The sequence below is a fragment of the Delphinapterus leucas genome, chromosome 2, assembly GCF_059928025.1.
Source record: "Delphinapterus leucas isolate spDelLeu-1000000601 "Yukka" chromosome 2, BTC_Dleu_Yukka2, whole genome shotgun sequence".
In the NCBI taxonomy this organism is placed as follows: Eukaryota; Metazoa; Chordata; class Mammalia; order Artiodactyla; family Monodontidae; genus Delphinapterus; species Delphinapterus leucas.
Window position 1 is genome coordinate 27018965 of NC_143130.1, and position 21507 is coordinate 27040471.

Genomic DNA, 21507 nt, shown 5'->3' on the forward strand with positions numbered 1-21507 from the left:
GTATTTGCCTTATGTATTGAGGTGCTCCTATGTTGGGTGCATAAATATTTACAATTGTTATAATTTCTTCTTGGATCGATCCCTTGATCATTATGTAGTGTCCTTCTTTGTCTCTTCTAATAGTCTTTCTTTTAAAGTCTATTTTGTCTGATATGAGAATTGCTACTCCAGCTTTCTTTTGGTTTCCATTTGCATGGAATATCTTTTTCCATCCCCTTACTTTCAGTCTGTATGTGTCTCTAGGTCTGAAGTGGGTCTCTTGTAGACAGCGTATATAAGGGTCTTGTTTTTGTATCCATTCAGCCAATCTGTGTCTTTTGGTGGGAGCATTTAGTCCATTTACATTTAAGGTAATTATCGATATGTATGTTCCCATTCCCATTTTCTTAATTGTTTTGGGTTCATTATTGTAGGTCTTTTCTTTTTTGTTTCTTGCCTAGAGAAGTTCCTTTAGCAGTTGTTGTAGAGCTGGTTTGGTGGTGCTGAACTCTCTCAGCTTTTGCTTGTCTGTAAAGGTTTTAATTTCTCCATCAAATCTGAATGAGATCCTTGCTGGGTAGAGTAATCTTGGTTGCAGGTTTTTCTCCTTCAACACTTCCAATATGTCCTGCCACTCCCTTCTGGCTTGCAGAGTTTCTTCTGAAAGATCAGCTGTTAACCTGATGCGGATTCCCTTGTGTGTTATTTGTTGTTTTTCCCTTGCTGCTTTTAATATGCTTTCTTTCTATTTAATTTTTGACAGTTTGATTAATATGTGTCTTGGCGTATTTCTCCTTGGATTTATCCTGTATGGGACTCTCTGTGCTTCCTGGACTTGATTAACTATTTCCTTGCCCATATTAGGGAAGTTTTCAACTATAATCTCTTCAAATATTTTCTCAGTCCCTTTCTTTTTCTCTTCTTCTTCTGGAACCCCTATAATTCGAATGTTGGTGCGTTTAATGTTGTCCCAGAGGTCTCTGAGACTGTCCTCAGTTCTTTTCATTCTTTTTTCTTTATTCTGCTCTGCAGTAGTTATTTCCACTATTTTATCTTCCAGGTCACTTATCCATTCTTCTGCCTCAGTTATTCTGCTATTGATCCCATCCAGAGTATTTTTCATTTCATTTATTGTGGTGTTCATCATTGTTTGTTTCATCTTTAGTTCTTCTAGGTCCTTGTTAACTGTTTCTTGCGTTTTGTCTATTCTATTTCCAAGATTTTGGATCATCTTTACTATCATTATTCTGAATTCTTTTTCAGGTTGACTGCCTATTTCCTCTTCATTTGTTAGGTCTGGTGGGTTTTTATCTTGCTCCTTCATCTGCTGTGTGTTTTTCTGTCTTTTCATTTTGCTTATCTTACTGTGTTTGGGGGTCTCCTTTTTGCAGGCTGAAGGTTCGTAGTTCCTGTTGTTTTTAGTGTCTGTCCCCAGTGGCTAAGGTTGGTTCAGTGCGTTGTGTAGGCTTCCTGGTGGAGGGTACTAGTGCCTGTGTTCTGGTGGATGAGGCTGGATCTTGTCTTTCTGGTGGGCAGGTCCACGTCTGGTGGTGTGTTTTGGGGTGTCTGTAGACTTATTATGATTTTGGGCAGCCTCTCTGCTAATGGGTGGGGTTGTGTTCCTGTCTTGCTAGTTGTTTGGCATAGGATATCCAGCAGTGTAGCTTGCTGGTCGTTGAGTGAAGCTGGGTGCTGGCGTTGAGATGGAGATCTCTGGGAGATTTTCGCCGTTTGATATTATGTGCAGCTGGGAAGCCTCTTGTGGACCAGTGTCCTGAAGTTGGCTCTCCCACCTCAGAGGCACAGCACTAACTCCTGGCTGCAGCACCAAGAGCCTTTCATCCACACGGCTCCTTAATTTGGGATGATTCGGTGTCTATTCATGTATTCCACAGATGCAGGGTACATCAAGTTGATAGTGGAGCTTTAATCCGCTGCTTCTGAGGCTGCTGGGAGAGATTTCCCTTTCTCTTCTTTGTTCTCACAGCTCCCAGGGGCTCAGCTTTGGATTTGGCCCCGCCTGTGCGTGTAGGTCGCCGGAGGGCGTCTGTTCTTTGCTCAGACAGGACGGGGTTAAAGGAGCCGCTGATTTGGGGGCTCTGGTGCACTCCGGCCGGGGGGGAGGGAGGGGCACTGAGTGCGGGGCGGGCCTGCGGCGGCAGAGGCCGGCGTGACGTTGCAGCAGCCTGAGGCGTGCTGTGCGTTCTCCCGGGGGAGTTGTCCCTGGATCCCAGGACCCTGGCAGTGGCGGGCTGCACAGGCTCCCCGGAAGGGGGGTGTGGATAGTGACCTGTGTTCGCACACAGGTTTCTTGGTGGCGGCAGCAGCGGCCTTAGCGTCTCATGTCTGTCTCTGGGGTCCGCAGTTTTAGCCGCGGCTCGCGCCCGTCTCTGGAGTTCCTTTAAGCAGCGTTCTTAATACCTTCTCCTCGCACACCAGGAAATAAAGAGGGAAGAAAAAGTCTCTTGCCTCTTCGGCAGGTCCAGACTTTTCCCCGGACTCCCTTCCGGCTTGCGGCGGTGCACTAACGCCCTGCAGGCTGTGTTCACGCCGCCAACCCCAGTCCTCTCCCGGTGCTCCGACTGAAGCCGGAGCCTCAGCTCCCAGCCCTGCCCGCCCCGGCGGGTGAGCAGACAAGCCTCTCGGCTGGTGAGTGCCGGTCGGCCCTGATCCTCTGCGCTGGAATCTCTTCGCTTTGCCCTCCGCACCTGTTGCTGTGCTCTCCTCCGCGGCCCCGAAGCTCCCCCACTCCGCCACCCGCAGTCTCCGCCCGCGAAGGGTATTCCTAGTGTGTGGACACTTTTCCTCCTTCACAGCTCCCTCCCGCTGGTGCAGGACCTGTCCCTATCCTTTTGTCTCTCTTTATTTTTTTCTTTTGCCCTAACCAGGTACGTGGGGGGGTTTCTTGCCTTTTGGGAGGTCTGAGGTCTTCTGCCAGCGTTCAGTAGATGCTCTGTAGGAGTTGTTCTACGTGTAGATGTATTTCTGGTGTATATGTGGGGAGGAAGGTGATCTCCGCGTCTTACTCTTCTGCCATCTTCCCGGAAGTCCTTTTTGTTTGTTTGTTTAAAGAAGATGTTGGGGGTAGGAGTTTATTAATTAATTACTTTATTTTTGCTGTGTTGGGTCTTCGTTTCTGTGCGAGGGCTTTCTCTAGTTGTGGCAAGCGGGGGCCACTCTTCATCACGGTGCGCGGGCCTCTCACTATTGCGGCCTCTCTTGTTGTGGAGTACAGGCTCCAGATGTGCAGGCTCAGTACTTGTGGCTCATGGGCCTAGTTGCTCCGCGGCATGTGGGATCCTCCCAGACCAGGGCTCGAACCCGTGTCCCCTGCATTGGCAGGCAGATTCTCAACCACTGCGCCACCAGGGAAGCCCCTAGGTATGTGAATTTTAACATAACAGTTAAACCCCATGATATAATTGAATTCACTTTCTCATCTGTAAAATGGGGACAATAATACCTTCTTATTTACTCCCAGGGCTACAATGAGGATTGAAAACCAACATATGAAGGACATTTGGAACTAGGCCCTACGGATGATCAGAAGGTTACAGTGCTAGCAGTTATTGTCAAAGGGGAGTTAAGAGAACAAAACAGCACTTACTGATTTATATTTTCATTTGACAAAAATTTCATGAATGATTACACATTAGGAACCATATTAAAGGACTGGAATTAAAAAATAAACAAATGAATGCCTAAGAACTTCATTGTTTATTGTGGTAAAGTGACATATAAATGTCATTACATGTTATAAATATATATCTATTATAAATGTTCATTAGAGTGTAAGGTGCAAGGCAATTAATAAAGTACCTTCAAAATGCTCTAAATGTACAGAGAAAGAATTCATTCTTAACTCACATGAAAGTAAATTTGTGTCCCTCTAGAGGAATGATTATTTAATCATGTTCCATATTGAATTCAGTATCAGAAACACCCATGTAGAAATTGTCTTAGTCCTTTTGGGCTGCTGTAACAAAGTACCACAGACTGGGTGGCTTATAAGCAACCAGAATTATTTCTCACAGTCTGAGGCTGGAAGTCCAAGATCAAGGTGCCAGATTTGGTGTCTAGTCAGAACCCGATTCCTGGTTCATAGATGGCGTCTTCTCACTGTGTCCTCACATAGCAGAAGGGGCAGGGGAGCTCTCTGAGGTCTCTTTAATAAGGACACTAATCCCATCATGGGGGCTGCACGTCATGACCTCATCGCCTCCCAGAGGACCCACCTCCTAACACTACCACCTTGGAGGTTAGGTTTCAACATGGGAATTTGAGAGGGGCACAGGCATTCAGTCTATAGGAGAAAGGTACTAAGTAAGAGTTAAGGTGGGCTATCCTGGGCTTCTGAAGCAGAGATAAGACAGAGACACCTGGAACTGGATTCTGACCATTCCTCGGGAGGAGAGGGTGGCCTGGCTGTCTTGGAGTCTGTTCACAATTAGGTGGAGCTCCTGAAGCAGCATGTGGACAGGTGTGTGAGGCCTGCATGAATGTGGCATAAGCGTGTGAGGGGGTGAAGATCCAACAAACCCTGACTTTGTGGTTCCTACAGATCCACAGCCCACCTGTTAGTGTCTTCACCAAACCCATTTTTACTAGATTTGTGCTCTGCCCTTTCCATGCTCTGACCTTTGAGGTCACAGTGAGCTAAGAGGCAGTGCTGTTCTTGAAAAGTGGGTCCAAACACAAAGATGTAAAAAGAGCAGCATGAGGGCTTCCCTGGTGGCGCAGTGGTTGAGAGTCCACCTGCCGATGCAGGGGACATGGGTTCGTACCCTGGTCTGGGAAGATCCCACATGCCGCGGAGCGGCTGGGCCCGTGAGCCATGGCCGCTGAGCCTGCGCGTCCGGAGCCTGTGCTCCACAATGGGAGAGGCCCGTGTACTGAAAAAAAAAAAAAAGGAGCAGCATGAGACCAATTAAAATGCAGCCTCTGGGCCCCTTGGGAGAGCCCAGGGCTTCTACAAACAGAGCTTGTACCTGGGGCCTGTGCCGGGGGCCCATGCCTGCTATTGAGGAGCATAGGGCTACTTCAGGGGCTTTAAAGAGCTGCCTAGAGCAAATATTCTGAAGGTGACCATGGCCTATTCCAAATTCTTTGCACTCTCTCTGGGTGCCCGTACTTGGAACGATAGCCAGCTTTAGAGCAGTCCCCGGTGGCTATTTCAGAGTTTGTCAGTGGGTCAGGCTTTTAGGATCTAGGTATTAATAGTGCCATGCTCTAAACAAGAGCTTTCCCATATTTTTCACATCAAAGCAGTGAGGGGAAACGTAACAGCGAGCCCCTGGGATAATTGGGTGCTGCTGCTCCCAAGCAGACATTCAGTGCCTGGGGTATCAGCACCTGCACAGCTGAGACCGACCCACCAAGGCCAGCTCGCCTGGCTGCGTGGATTCAATCTCAGTAGCTGACCCACAGAGCTTTGATCATCTTCCCTACGCTCTCTTAATTTATCCTACCGTGTTTCATTTTAAGGATTTTTACAAGTCTTCTTAGACCAATTTTGAAAGAAAAACCAATACGTAAATTAAAAAATAAAATAGTCACAAACTAAATTCACTTGTAAATATGAAGAGATATGTACAAAATGTGTCTAGAACAAATAGGGTAGAGAATCCTACTTTCCCTCCAATTTTCCCATTTCTGGGTCCTCGGTAATGTGGAAGAGAAAAGCATCAGCAGATTCAGTTTAGCCCCCTTTGGCTTAGTGGTTTTCTCTCCCCTCTACCTTTTTTTATTAGTGGAGAAATGCCCCAGCAGAAACTGTCATCTGGTTAGACTGTGAGAACTTGAACCACTGAGGCGGCACCATGCGTTGATGAGCTTCCAGCAGGCCAAGGAGCTCCAGAAGGGCTAGTGCAGCTTCTGGCAGCAGCAGACATCAATGGACCCGTGAGACTGAGGCCCTGCTGTGGTGAGTTTGCTTGTTTGGTTTTCAGTGGATCCTATCTTCTGATCAGAAGGGGTCACTGAACTAGGAAGGAATGACAGAATTGCTTTCTTTTCTACATTTTGCTGTGTGTCGCATCGCAGCTGGGTGCTGCTGTCCCTCCTATGGGCTGTTTGTATTTGGGCAACTCAGTGAAGTAAATACTACTAGGTTCAAGTCTTTGTCGCTCTGAGTCTCACCTCTCCCAAACCTCAAACAATTAAGATTCCTGCCATGGGCTCCTGCAGAGGTTAGGTTTGGATTTCAATAACGTAGAAACAACACTTTTCGTGGTTGTTCTGGTCAGTCCATTATTTTAGGAATTCTATTCCACTTTAGTGTGAAGTAGAGGTTGTTACTTACTGAGCTTGAGATGTTGGTTTTCCTTAAGGTGGAGCACAAATGGAGGATATGTTTTTTCTTTATTTGTGATTCTTTGTTTTGACTACATAATGCAAATATAACTGAGTATGAGAGTTAGAGATTAATTCATGTGACTGGGTGATTTGTGGGTCTTCATTACTCCTCATGTGAGTAGTTTCACTCACTAAATTTATGGAATATCCAGCAGGGCCAGGCTGATGATAGGTAAAGGGATGCAAGAAAGAATGAAACACAGGCCTGCCCTGGGTGAGGTCGTGGGTTAAAGGGAATACACAGACCAAATCACTTCAGTTGATTTCCAGTAAATTATGTGATTAGAGTCCTGCTCTGATACATTAGTCAAAATGGTTAGTATTGTGTAGACTTAGCTCTTTCCTCTATTTTTTTAATTTCTGAATGTGTGAAGTTCTGAATGAAGCACAAAGATGAACAGGAGGAAGTTGATCAAGAGGATCAGAGAGAGTGGTGGGCTCATATGGGGGGCGTGTACAACGTACACACAGAAGGAAGCTGGTGGCACAGACAACCACACGCCACCTCCAGGAACAGCAAAAGACAGAGTTTTTACTTTCAATTGTGTGGTTAATAAGTCTTCAGACTTAAAAAGAAAGTAAGCATTTTGCAACTTTAATTTATAAGGCTGCATATTAGAATTTCAGAACATCCCACCACAATAAATGTGAATGTTGGGCTAGGTGGATTTGTCTGAGTCTTTGCAAAGGGAAGCTAGGCTCTGCAAAGTATAACTCACTTATAACTGGACCATATCCAGTTGGAGAAACATTCGAATGGGTACATTTTGAGAGCTCCTTAGGCATGGCCATTGGTGTTATCTCATCCTTGACCAGTGATATACATATGTCTTTTTTTTTTTTTTTTTTTTTTGCGCTATGCAGGCCTCTCACTGTTGTGGCCTCTCCTGTTGCGGAGCACAGGCTCCAGACACGTGGGCTTAGCGGCCATGGCTCACGGGCCCAGCCGCTCCGCCGCATGTGGGATCTTCCTAGACTGGGGCACGAATCTGTGTCCCCTGCATCGGCAGGTGGACTCTCAACCACTGCGCCACCAGGGAAGCCCTACATATGTCTTTTTAAGTCTTTCATGTCCTTCTGTCTGGAGTGTGAAATGTCCATCAGTTGAAGCAGGCCAGCATCATCACCCAGGACATCCCAGGTCCTAACTGAGGCTGGACCTTAACAACTAAGGCCTGTTGCTGTTCTGCCTCCCTCGCTTTTACTTAACTGTCTAGGGATGTGCTCTTCCATCTGCTTCCATTGTGAAGTCTGTTCATAGCCAGTAAAGGGTTTCCTCTCTGAACCGGCCTTCAGGAATGAGAAGGGAAGTCTCAGAGAGCAGGGAAAAAGAGGGATGGAGCAGAGCCCTGTCAAGGTGACCCAGGGAACCCAAATCCCTCTGTAAGTAAAGGAAATAAATGCCTCTGAGAAATGTCTCCAAGAAGATCAGCTGAACAAAACAGGAATGCAGGTGAGGTTGTAGGCATGCAGCATGCTTCCAGTGGCAGGAGGAGTTCGTGAGCCGGTTGCCGAAAATGTCGATGGCGAGAGGATATCAGTCAGGCAAGGATGCTCAGCCAGGGGGTAACCAGCGCTTTTGCAAACAGCAGGTACTGTCCCAGCTTCAAAGCTCTGGTGTGGAGGACTGTGATTACCACATACTACTGAGCAAGACCTAAAGGTGTGGCAGGTGCCACACTGTGTGGGGTTGGGAGCTAGCAATTGGTGAGAAGCACTTAGAGATCCTGAAGACCAGTCACCCAGAGGGTTCCCAGAGTGCCTGCTTCAGTGGTTATTCTGGGGCCCAGTCAAACCTCAACAGAACAGTAAAACAATATGTCCACTGAGGAGAGCCAGCATCGACTGGCCAATGTGGACATGGCTAGAGACCGTCTCCTTTCAATATTTACTTCTGTTTAACAGGAAGAATGGCCAGTGTAATTCACAGAGTGCTGAATAATTGACTCACTGTTGTAATGTGTGAAGTTTCCTTTCAATTCTCAGAGCACAAATAAGCAAATCACTATTTTGTACAGAATTAGATCATGGGTCTTTTTTCTATACAACAATTGAAATTCTGCTGGAAATAACAAAGGGCAACACTTCCCCAACCAGAATTTTAAACCTCCTGATGCAAATAAATTGCACATCTTTGACATTGCAAATGAGTTGCTACTATTATGAAAGCATTAATAGTATTATAAGTATCCTTAAAAAGATGTGCATCAATTTATTCCAGTAGTAAATCCAAGATTTACTTAGATCTTCACAAGATCAATCATGCCAGTTTCCAAGAGGAGTGAATATTAAAAGAGTTGATAGTACATACAGCGATAGCAAGAATTAGAGTAGCTTACCAATGTACATCAAGACTTAACCTACCTTAAGCTTCTACAAAAGAGGAAGTTATTTTTTTCACAGTGGTACATACTATGCATGGATAAATAATCAAAATTAAACTGAGAAAAGATGGATGCAAACAGAGCTGATACGGATTGGGAAAGAGCTTTGTTGTTTTGTTTCATAATTATGAGATGTAATGGACCCAGAAATATTTGAGAAAGAAATTGTCCAAATGAAAATCTGAATAGCTTTAGAAAATGTGTGTACATGCATCCACACACCATCCCTGTCCCTGGAAAGCAGATTTCTCTCTCACTATGAGGAAGTAATTAAGCAGAGGGGACAACAGCAGCCACCCTGAGGGTGTTAGAGGAAAAGAAACTGCAGGCAGTTTATACATTTGGGACAGATAGCTGCCTGCTCTCCTGTCTGAGTTCAAAGTGAGAGAGGTCTGTAGTTACAGAATTTAACAAAACCGAAAAGCCTGAGGCTGATGTTGCCTCAAACAAGAGTCAACGCTGTGACCAGGCCCTTAGAAGAGATGAAAAGTTGCAGCTGTTTCCCACCTCTTGGTCACCATGTTTGCGACTGCGATTCTTATATATGAATGAAGGAGTATAAACTTCTTAAGTGCAGGAATGTGCCTTCAGTTGCAGGAAGCATTGTATCTTGTGTATCCTGGGTGCCCAGTAGCAGCTATCAACCAACCACTGTCTATTCAGGTGAAGGGTCTAGAAACAGTTTTGTGCAACTAATACATTGAGGGCCAGAGGGTGTGTCACATGAACATGAACAGACATAGAGCGGAAGCTAGTGGTGCTCTTCAAATATTTTAAGGGATGCCAGATGGAAGAGGTGTCTACTTTAAATTTTAACCAAGCAAGACCCTATGGGGCCTTCCCAGGACAGAACCCCCTTGTCTTTCACCTGCCTCTTGTCTGTAGAAAAACTTTAGTCAAAGAATAACTTCAATCAGAGAAGTGAGAAAATGCAGAAAGAAAGAACAGTCAAGCAAGACAAAATGATGATAATTTAACCATAAACAAAGTCAAGGACCTTTAATTCCTCCTCAAGGGCTATAGATAATATTCTGAAGCATATCCTTTGAGCTGTTTTGCTGATACTGAAACCTCCATCAGGTGGAAAAAGTTAACTCCATGATAAGCAGACTGTAGCCATGACATAAGCTGCTCCGTCTTACACAGTTCCAAGAACTAACCTCAAGGAAATGGGAACAAAACGACCCTGGAACCAAAGGTTAACTGTACTTAAAACAATCAAGATGATGCTTATCAGATCACTGCAGGACCAATTTCAAGATGATTGCTGGAGCTGACTGTGCTGCTCTGAACATAGCTCCCTTCCCCCACACACCCCTGAAACTTCCCTTTAAAAGCTTTTGCCCCTTGATCGACAGCAGAGAGGTGGTTCTTTGGGACATGAGTTCACCTTCTCCCCAGGTTGCTGGCCTCCTGAATAAAGCAACCTTTTCTTTCCTACCAATACTTGTCTCTCGAATATTGGCTTTCAAGCTGCAAGCAGCCAAACCTGAGTTCGGTAGTAAAATCACCAAAGGGAAGGTCTAGAACTAAGGGGTGGAAGCTACTTGGAAGCAGATACTCATTGTAATAGAGAACTTTTAGCCATCAAAGTGCCCCAGCATTTTGGAAGCAGTGAGCTTTATGTCTCTCCAGACTGAAAATGAGTAACTTCGTGAACAGCTTCTCAAATCCTATCCCCAGGCAATAGGATTTGCTGGAAAGTCTAAAGAAGAGCTGTGTTTACATGACACATAAGTATTGGTAAATGCATCAAACTCTTGTCGAGAAAGTAAACTAATTTTACAGTTGTCATACAGCCTGAACATTAATTGAATTCAAACGTCTTTGTCACTAATACATAATATCAGCTGGTTAGGAAAAGAGTGATAATCTCTCGAGTGACAACTTTGAGACCTGAGAGAGTTAATCATGGAATTAATGAACCTGGCCCTTCTGCTTCTGACACTTCTATACAACATCCTCCACTCTCCTCTTGACTGACCACCTTGTTGTCCACAGTGGCCTAAAGGGCTGTATGGCCTTTTGGGATGGAGCTCAGGTTTACCACATTCTCTTCCATGAGTGCACGAGGTGCATGGAAGTCTCGGTGGGATGGCCGTGTCTGGCCTCACACACTGGACTTGAGAAGAATTCTCTGGAATCAGACAGCAGGCAAGAGAACGTGTGACAAGTAAGATTTATGTTCGGATGGGAGCCTGGTAAAATTACTGCAGCATACTAAACCAGATGTGACTAAGTTTAAAACAATCTTATTAGGGTAAATAGGTTCTTAAAACATCATTAAAACTGAAAGCTGATGACATCTTGGACAAACACTGGCTTTTCTGAGTGTCTGCTCAGTCATTTTTTTGTGAGGGAGAAGCTGCAACACCGAGTCCTGATAGTGAATAATGTACGGTAACCAAGCCAGTGAAACGATCTCCAACAAAAACATGTCTCCACACCAAATTCACACATCACAGGACCCCAGCTAAGTAGGTAGCTATGATTTCTGTTGTGTCCCCTGCTTCTGGTGTTCTTGAACATTTGAACATGTCTCAGGGCTCTGCTGAGACTCCCTCTGTCTGAATGTGGAAGGGAATCAGAGGGGGAGAGCGTGGATACCTTCCTGTTGATAGGCCTTAACAGTGCAAGACCTGGAGGGCCAGTCACAGAAAGGAGCAGGGGAGAGGCCTCCGGACAACCCAGGAGTGCCAGAAACTCTAGAATCTGCTGCTTGACCTCTTATGGCCAGAGGATTTGGGTCTGTATTAACTTCCGTGAAAAACTTGGAATTAGATCTAGGAAGAGTAGCTTGCGATGATGATGTTTTTAATCACTCAACTGTAACAGTTGGTTATTTTTAACCTACTGCTATCTTGGAATCCATAGAGAGAAGCAAGTTAGAAAGTGTCTAAGAGCTGATAAAATTTCAGCAGGAAATATGTGGAGAGGATTAGTGAGCAAAGCAATAAATTTGAACCTGGATCTATGACTGGCTAAGGAATATCTTTCTACTCTTCCCATTGCCTTGGGGATATTTCTGCTCCTCTGTTCTTATCCCATTTGTTTTCATTATGAGGATTAGCTGATATTGGATGGTCACATACCATTAGTTTGTGGGTCACTGCTTAGAAATTGTCATCATTTAAAATTTGGTTAACTGATTTCTGTGAGCATTGTATTAATTACTAGTAGATGTCAATCATTTTCACTTACGGCTTCTGTTCTGCTTAGGTGTGGTGCTGGCTCTGGCTCTCCTTTGGGAAAAATCTCTAGTCTATCACTCACACGTCTTCCTTACCGTCTTTCCCTATAGCTGCCTACAAATAGATAGAATGTCCTAATTCAGTGTATCAGTTGGATCACAAGATGTGGTGAAGAAATCATTTGTAGAGCTTCAAGATGGCGGAGGAGTAAGACATGGAGATCACCTTCCAACCCACAAATACATCAAAAATACATCTACATGTGAAACAGCTCCTAGAGAACACCTACTGAATGCTGGCAGAAGATCTCAGGCTTCCCAAGAGGCAAGAAACTCACCACGTACCTGGGTAGGGCAAAAGAAAAAAGAAAAAACAGAGACAAAAGAATAGGGATGGGACCTGAGCCTCTGGGAGGGAGCTGTAAAGGAGGAAAAGCTTCCACACACTAGGAAGCCCCTTCACTGGTGGAGACGGTGGGGGTGGGAGGCTTTGGAGCCACAGCAGAGAGCACAGCAACAGGGGAGCAAAGGGAAAAGCAGAGAGATTCCCGCACAGAGGATGGGTGCTGACCAGCTCTCACCAGCCTGAGAGGCTTGTCTGCTCACCCGCCGGGGTGGGTGGGGGCTGGGAGCTGAGGCTTCAGGCTTCGGAGGTTGGATCCCAGGGAGAGGACTGGGGTTGGTTGCGTGAACACAGCCTGAAGGGGCTAGTGCGCCACAGCTAGCCACGAGGGTGTCCGAGAAAATGTCTGGAACTGCCTAAGAGGCAAGAGACCATTGTTTCAGGGTGTATGAGGAGAGGGGATTCAGAGCACTGCCTAAATGAGCTCCAGAGACAGGTGCAAGCCACGGCTATCAGTGTGGACCCCAGAGACTGTCATGAGAGGCAAAGGCTGCTGCTGCAGCCACCAAGAATACTGTGTGCAAGCACAGGTCACTATCCACACCTCCCCTTCCAGGAGCCTGTGCAGCACACCACTGCCAGGGCCCCGTGATCCAGGGACAACTTCCCCAGGAGAACACATGGCGCGCCTCAGGCTGTTGCAACGTCACACCGTCACACCGGCCTCTGCCGCTGCAGGCTCGCCCTGCATTCCATACCCCTCCCTCCCCCTGGCCTGAGTGAGCCAGAACCCCCAGATCAGCTGCTACTTTAACGCTGTCCTGTCTGGGTGGGGAACAGACGCCCTCAGGCGACCTACACGCAGAGGCAGGGCCAAATTCAAAGCTGAACCCCAGAAGCTGTGCGAAAAAAGAAGAGAAAGGGAAATCTGTCCATGCAGCCTCAGGAGCAGCAGATGAAATCTCCACAATCAAATTGATGTACCCTGCATCTGTGGAATACCTGAATAGAAAATGAATCATTCCAAAATTGACTTGGTGGCCTTTGGGATCAACTGTAGACTGGGGTTTGCTTTCTGCATCTAATTTGTTTCTGGTTTTATGTTATCTTAGTTTAGTATTCAGAGCTTATTATCATTGGTAGATTTGTTTATTGATTTGGTTGCTCTCTTCCCTTTTTTTTAATATATATATATTTTTTCCTTTTTCTCCCTTTGTGAGTGTGTATGTGTATGCTTTTTTGTGTGATTTTGTCTGTATAGCTTTGCTTTTACCATTTGTCCTAGGGCTCTGTCTGTCCAGTTTTTTGGGGGTTTTTTTTTAGTATAGTTTTTAGCGCTTGTTATCATTGGTGGATTTGTTTTTTGGTTTCGTTACTCTCTTTTTTTTTTATTCCTTTTTTATTTTTAATAATATATTTTTTTAAATAAATTTTATTTTCTTTTTCTTTCTTTCTCTTTTTCCCCTCTCTTTTCTTCTGGCCGGGTAGCTGACAGAGTCTTGGTGCTCCCGCCGGGTATCAGGCCTGTGCCTCTGAGGTGGGAGACCCGAGTTCAGGACATTGGTCCACCAGAGACCTCCCCACATAATATCAAACAGCGAAAGCTCTCTCAGAGATCCCTATATCAATGATAAGACCCAGCTCCACTCAATGACAAGCAAGCTATGGTGCTGGACCCCCTATGCCAAACAAGTAGCAAGACAGGAACACAACTCCACCCATCAGCAGAGAGACTGCCTGAAATCATAATAAGGCCACAGACACCCCAAAACACACCACCGGACACGGTCCTGCCCACCAGAAAGACAAGATACAGCCTCATCCACCAGAACGCAGGCACAAGTCCCCTCCACCAGGAAGCCTACACAACCCACTGAACCAACCTTAGCCACTGTGGGCAGACACTGAAAACAGTGGGAAGTACAAACCTGCAGCCTATGAAAAGGAGACCCCAAACATAGTAAGTTAAGCAAAATGAGAAGACAGAGACACACACAGCAGATGAAAGAGCAAGGTAAAAACCCACCAGACCAAACAAATGAAGAGCAAATAGGCAGTCTACCTGAAAAAAGAATTCAGAGTAATGATAGTAAAGATGATCAAAATCTTGGAAATAGAATGGAGAGAATACAAGAAACGTTTGACAAGGACCTAGAAGAACTAAAGAACAAACAAACAATGATGAACAACACAATAAATGAAGTTAAAAATTCTCTAGAAGGAATCAATAGCAGAATAAATGAGGCAGAAGAACAGATAAGTGACCTGGAAGATAAGCTAGTGGAAATAACTACTGCAGAGCAGAATAAAGAAAAAAGAATGAAAAGAATAGAGGACAGTCTCAGAGACCTCTGGACAACATTAAATACACCAACACTTCGAATTATAGGGGTCCCAGAAGAAGAAGAGGAAAAGAAAGGGACTGAGAAAATGTTTGAAGAGATTATAGTTGAAAAGTTCCCTAATATGGGAAAGGAAATAGTCAATCAAGTCCAGAAAGCACACAGAGTTCCATACAGGAAAAATCCAAGGAGAAACATGCCAAGACACATATTAATTAAACTATTAAAAATTAAATACAAAGAAAAAATATTAAAAGCAGCAAGGGAATAGCAACAAATAACATACAAGGGAATCCCCATAAGGTTAACAGCTGATGTTTCAGCAGAAACTCTGCAAACCAGAAGAGAGTGGCAGGACATATTTAAAGTGATGAAAGAGAAAAACCTACAACCAAGATTACTCTACCCAGCAAGGATCTCATTCAGATTTGATGGAGAAATTAAAACCTTTATAGACAAGCAAAAGCTAAGAGAATTCAGCACCACCAAATCAGCTTTAAAACAAATGCTAAAGGAACTTCTGTAGGCAAGAAACAAAAAAGAAGGAAAAGACCTACAATAACAAACCCAAAACAATTAAGACACTGGTAATAGGAACACACATATCGATAACTACCTTAAATGTAAATGGATTAAACACTCCAAGCAAAGACATAGACTGGTTGAATGGATACAAAAACAAGATCCATATATATGCTGTCTACAAGAGACCCACATCAGACCTAGGGACGCATACAGACTGAAAGTGAGGGGATGGAAAAAGATATTCCATGCAAATGGAAATCAAAAGAAAGCTGGAGCAGCAATTCGTATATCAGACAAAATAGACTTTAAAAGAAAGGCTATTACAATAGACAAAGAAGGGCACTAAATAAAGATCAAGGGATCAATCCAAGAAGAAGATATAGCAATTGTAAATATTTAAGCACCCAACATAGGAGCACCTAAATACATAAGACAAATGCTAACAGCCATAAAAGGGGAAATGGACAGTAACACAATCATAGTAGGGGACTTTAACACCCCACTTTCACCAATGGAGAGATCATCCAAAATGAAAATAAATAAGGAAACACAAGCTTTAAATGACACATTAAACAAGATAGAGTTAATTGATATTTATAGGACATTCCATCCAAAAACAACAGAATACACTTTCTTCTCAAGTGCTGATGGAACATTCTCCAGGATAGGTCATATCTTGGGTAACAAATCAAGCCTTGGTAAATTTAAGAAAATGGAAATCGTATCAAGTATCTTTTCCAACCCCAACGCTATGAGATGAGATACCAATTACAGGAAAAAAATCTGTAAAAAATACAAACACATGTAGGCTAAACAATAAACTACTAAATAACCAAGAGATCACTGAAGTAATCAAAGAGAAAATCAAAAAATACCTAGAAACAACTGAGAATGAAAACACAACAACCCAAAACCTATGGGATGCAGCAAAAGCAGTTCTAAGAGGGAGGTTTATAGCAATACAATCCTACCTCAAGAAACAAGAAACATCTCAAATAAACAACCTAACCTTACACCTAAAGCAATTAGAGAAAGAAGAACAAAAAACCCCAAGTCAGCAGAAGGAAAGAAATCATAAAGATCAGCAGATCAGAAATAAATGAAAAAGAAATGAAGGAAACAGTAGCAAAGATCTATAAAACGGAAAGCTGGTTCTTTAAGAAGATTAACAAAATTGATAAACCATTAGGCAGACTCATCAAGAAAAAAAGGGTGAAGACTCAAATCAATAGAATTAGAAATGAAAAAGGAGAAGTAACAGCAGACCCTGCAGAAATACAAAGGATCATGAGAGATTACTACAAGCAACTCTATGCCAATAAAATGGACAACCTGGAAGAAATGGACAAATTCTTAGAAAGGCACAACCTGCCAAGACTGAATCAGGAAGAAATAGAAAATATGAACAGACCTATCACAAGCACTGAAATTGAAACTGTGATTAAAAATCTTCCAACAAACAAAAGCCCAGGACCAGATGCCTTCACAGGTGAATTCTATCAAACATTTAGAGAAGAGCTAACACCTATCCTTCTCAAACTCTTTCAAAATATAGCAGAAGGAGGAACACTTCCAAACTCATTCTACAACGCCATCATTACCCTGATTCCAAAACCAGACAAATATGTCACAAAAAGAGAAAACTAGAGACCAATATCACTGATGAACATTGATACAAAAATCCTCAACAAAATACTAGCAAACAGAATCCAGCAGCACCCAGCAATGCAAGAATTCTTCAATATATGCAAATCAGTCAGTGTGATAAACCATATTAACAAATTGAAGGAGAAAAACCATATGATCATCTCAATAGATGCAGAAAAAGCTCTTGCTAAAATTCAACACCCATTTATGATAAAAACCATCCAGAAAGTGGACAGAGAGGGAACTTAACCTCAACATAATAAAGGCCATATATGACAAACCCACAGCCAACATCGTTCTCCATGGTGAAAAACTGAAATCATTTCCACTAAGATCAGGGACAAGACAAGGTCGCCCACCCTCACCACTATTATTCAACATAGTTTTGGAAGTTTTAGTCACGGCAGTCAGAGAAGAAAAAGAAATAAAAGGAATCCAAAAAGGAAAAGAAGAAGTAAAACTGTCATTGTTTGCAGATGACATGTTATTATATATGTAGAGAATCCCAAAGATGCTACCAGAAAACTACTAGAGCTAGTCAATGAATTTGGTAAAGTAGCAGGATATAAAATTAATGCACAGAAATCTCTTGCATTCCTATACACTAATGATGAAAAATCTGAAAGGGAAATTAAGGAAACACTCCCACTTACCATTGCAACAAAAAGAGTAAAATACCTAGGAATAAACCTACCCAAGGAGACAAAGACCTGTATTCAGAAAACTATAAGACACTGATGAAAGAAATTAAAGGTGATACAAACAGTTGGAGAGATATACCATGTTCTTGGTTTGGAAGAATCAACATTGTGAAAATGACTCTACTATCCAAAGCAATCTACAGATTCAATGCAATCCCTATCAAACTACCAATGACACTTTTCACAGAACTAGAACAAAAAATTTCACAATTTGTATGGAAACACAAAAGACCCCGTGTAGCCAAAGCAATCTTGAGAAAGAAAAATGGAGCTGGAAGAATCAGGGTCCCTGACTGTAGACTATACTACATAGCTACAGTAATCAAGACAATATGGTACTGGCACAAAACCAGAAATATAGATCAATGGAACAGGATAGAAAGCCCAGAGATAAACCCACACACATATGGTCACCTTATCTTTGTTATAGGAGGCAAGAATATACAATGGAGAAAAGACAGCCTCTTCAATAAGTGGTGCTGGGAAAACTGGACAGCTACATGTAAAAGTATGAAATTAGAACACTCCCTAACACCATACACAAAAATAAACTCAAAATGGATTAAAGACCTAAATGTAAGGCCAGACACTATAAAACTCTTAGAGGACAACATAGAACACTCTATGACATACATCGCAGAAAGATCCTTTTAGACCCACCTCCTGGAGAAATGCAAATAAAAACAAAAATAAAAAAAATGGGACCTAATGAAAGTTAAAAGCTTTTTCAAAGCAAAGGAAACCATAAATAAGATGAAAAGACAACCCTCAGAATGGGAGAAAATATTTGCAAATGAAGCAACTGACAAAGGATTAGTCTCCAAAATAAACAGGCAGTTCATGCAGCTCAATATCAGAAAAACAACCCAATCCAAAAATGGGCAAAAGATCTAAATAGACATTTCTCTAAAGAAGATATACAGATTGCCAGCCAGCACATGAAAGGATGCTCAACATCACTAATCATTAGAGAAATGCAAATCAAAACTGTAATGAGTTATCACCTCACACTGGTCAGAATGGCCATCATCAAAGAATCTACCAACAATAAAGGCTGGAGAGGGTGTGGAGAAAAGGGAACCCTCCTGCACTGTTGGTTGGAATGTAAATTGATACAGCCACTATGGAGAACAGTATGGAGTTTCCTTAAAAAACTAAAAACAGAACTACCGTACGACCCAGCAATCCCACTACTGGGCCTATACCCTGGGAAAACCATAATTCAAAAAGAGTCATGTACCACAATGTTCATTGCAGCTCTATTTACAACAGCCAGGACACAGAAGTAACCTAAGCATCCATCGACAGATGAATGGATAAAGAAGATGTGGCACATATATACAAAGGAATGTTACTCAGCCATAAAAAAGAAATGAAATTGAGTTATTTGTAGTGAGGTGGATGGACCTAGAGACTGTCATACAGAGTGAAGTAAGTCAGAAAGAGAAAAACAAATACTGTATGCTACACATATATATGGAATCTAAAAAAAAAAAAAAATAGCTCTGAAGATCCTAGGGGCAGGACAGGAATAAAGACATAGATGTAGAGAATGGACTTGAGGACACGGGGAGTGGGAAGCATAACCTGGGACGAAGTGAGAGAGTGACATGGACATATATACACTACCAAATGTAAAATAGATAGCTAGTGGGAAGCAGCCACATAGCACAGGGAGATCAGCTCGGTGCTTTGTGTCCACTTAGAGGGGGGGATAGGGAGGGTAGGAGGGAGACGTAAGAGGACGGAGATATGGGGATATATGTTTATGTATAGCTGATTCACTTTGTTATACAGCAGAAACTAACACACCATTGTAAAGCAATTATAGTCCAATAAAGATGTAAAAAAAAAATCATTTGTATTCAGAACAACAGAAATACTGTATGAAAAGAAAAACCAAAAATGCAAATTAAGGAAAACATCCATTGTGCTGGCTTTTTCTGAAAATCCACTTGCACATGTTAAAAAGAAAAAAAAATAGCACACCTAAGGAAAAAGAGAAAGCCAACAGAACATTTCAGGGAAATAAAATTTTCAAGTGAAGAAAGCAAAGAAAAATAGGTTTTAACTGTGTATTTGCATTTGGACTTGAAAGATCTCAGTGTCAGGAATAATAGGGTGTAGCTTCTTTTTATTGAAATATAGTTGATTTACAATAGTGTATTAGTTTCATAACTTCTTTTTAACTATGGGAAAACCAACCACCGGGATACCCAATGTGAGGTGATAGATCCCCATCTTACTAATTCTAAAGGGGAACCTATGGCACCCCAAAGGCATGGAAATACCCCAGAAGTGCACACACGCCGTCATACTAGTCACACTTTACTAGAGAGATTTTCCTAGAATATATGTGCTTTTTAGAAATTGCCTTGTTTCCCTTTCGTTATCTCGAGCTGTAGGAATGAAGGGTGAAGCTAGTGTAATGTCATGATGCGTTTGTTCGTCGCCTACTTATACCCCAGTCTTCCGGAAAAATTGTCCGAGAAGGGAAAGAAAATCATTAATTTTTTTGTTTCCATTTATAATTTATGCCCCCAACTGTTTCTCAAATGGGTGTGAAGTCACAATGATCCTGGTTACTTGACCAGCTGCGAACTAAATTATTAAATAATCCTTTGAAAATGAAAAGAGCTTCTCATACTTATTTTTTTCCTCTGATGTTCTCATTTTTAGTGTTTTTCATGACATTTCAAATTTGGATCTAAATAACAGCATTAACTCTCTTCAGATTCCCAAAATATTATAAGCTAACAGTTATTTCATATGGCATTATGCCAGGCTCAGATGACAGAAGCCACATATGTAACATCCAACAGGTAACAACTCTGCTCTGTCAGACGGGGAAGCCGTGTGTCAGCCAACGGAGCCCCAGGAGTCACCGGGAGACTTAACAGTGCCAGGAGGAAATTAATAATAATGATAAACTCAAGAATGTTTTTGTGGTATTGGAGGACAGACTCATTTTGAAAACAACTTATGGTTGGTGGGAGATAAAGAAATAGAAATGTTAGAAGTGTTTTAAAGGATAAAAAGGGGGCTCGTGGCTTTCACTGATACTCAAAGTTTGCATCGGTTAACAAGAACTGTGTAGAGATAGAAAAAAACGAAAGTTATTTGAGACTGGATAGAGCAAAGTTTGATCTCAAAGGCAAAAAGCCAGCTTTGAAAAGGATTCAGAAGTCATGATGGAGTAAAAAAAAAATCTTTGAAGCATTCATTTTACTCCAGGGAAATTAGAAATTTCTTAGAAATGAGCTCTGCTGGAGCAATGATATGGAAAAATAACTTCACCACAAATAAGTCCATTGGAGAAACAACTTAGTTTCTCAAGTATGTGGAGCCACTGATGCAAAATGCATTTGACTCATCGTTGGAAGGGGAGTTTTATTTAGCTGTGAAGCTGGCATGATATTTTTAGAAATAGTAAAGTTCATGGAGTTTTTAAAGTGTTGAATGTCTTTAGCAGATGACATTTTTAGGGGGTGTGCAGAAGTGACCATTCTGGGCTGGAGGCTTTAGCTCCTGTCCTGCTCTCCTCGAGGCTGGGCCTGGGGTGTGGCTCAGCTGCACTGGGGAGGCTCTGGGGCTGGGTCTGTAAGTTCTCCCAAGGCAGCCTGCTCCTGAATTCCTTCCAATTCTCCAGGAACACGTGGTTCCCTGGAGAACACCACATCAGAATTTCAGAGCTGGGGTGGACTTTAACATCCCTCACCACGTCCTCCAGTCCCCACTTGAACCGGAGGAGAGGGAGGCGGAGTTCATTGAGTGTACGCCGGTCAGCCTCAGCTGCACCTGGAGTCTCCATGTCCCCCCACTTCCCCCAGCTGCCTCTCGTTTTCGCCAGATGGAATAACGTGGGACGCTGCCCAGGGTGGGGAAAGCTCTTGCCACTTTACAAGAATAGTACACTTTTGGCTGAGGCTGGGCTGTGGTTTCCTGAGAAGTATGTTGCCTGGTCATCCTGCCTCTTTCCTTTCTGAGTAATACAATTTTTCTGTGGAATGGATGCAGAGAAGTGTCACCCTTCCATGGAAGA

At 42.9% G+C, this 21507-nt stretch overlaps 1 long non-coding RNA gene across 1 annotated transcript in view; it reads left to right on the top strand.

Moving 5' to 3' along the window:
• The first annotated feature begins 790 nt into the window (after nt 1-790).
• LOC149749972 (uncharacterized) overlaps nt 791-21507 on the top strand; it is a 44582-nt gene continuing 23865 nt past the window's right edge. Inside the window, exons 1-2 of the long non-coding RNA XR_016391941.1 lie at nt 791-2628; nt 5730-5902. This is a non-coding gene — a long non-coding RNA (uncharacterized LOC149749972). The remainder of the gene's footprint in view (nt 2629-5729; nt 5903-21507) is intronic.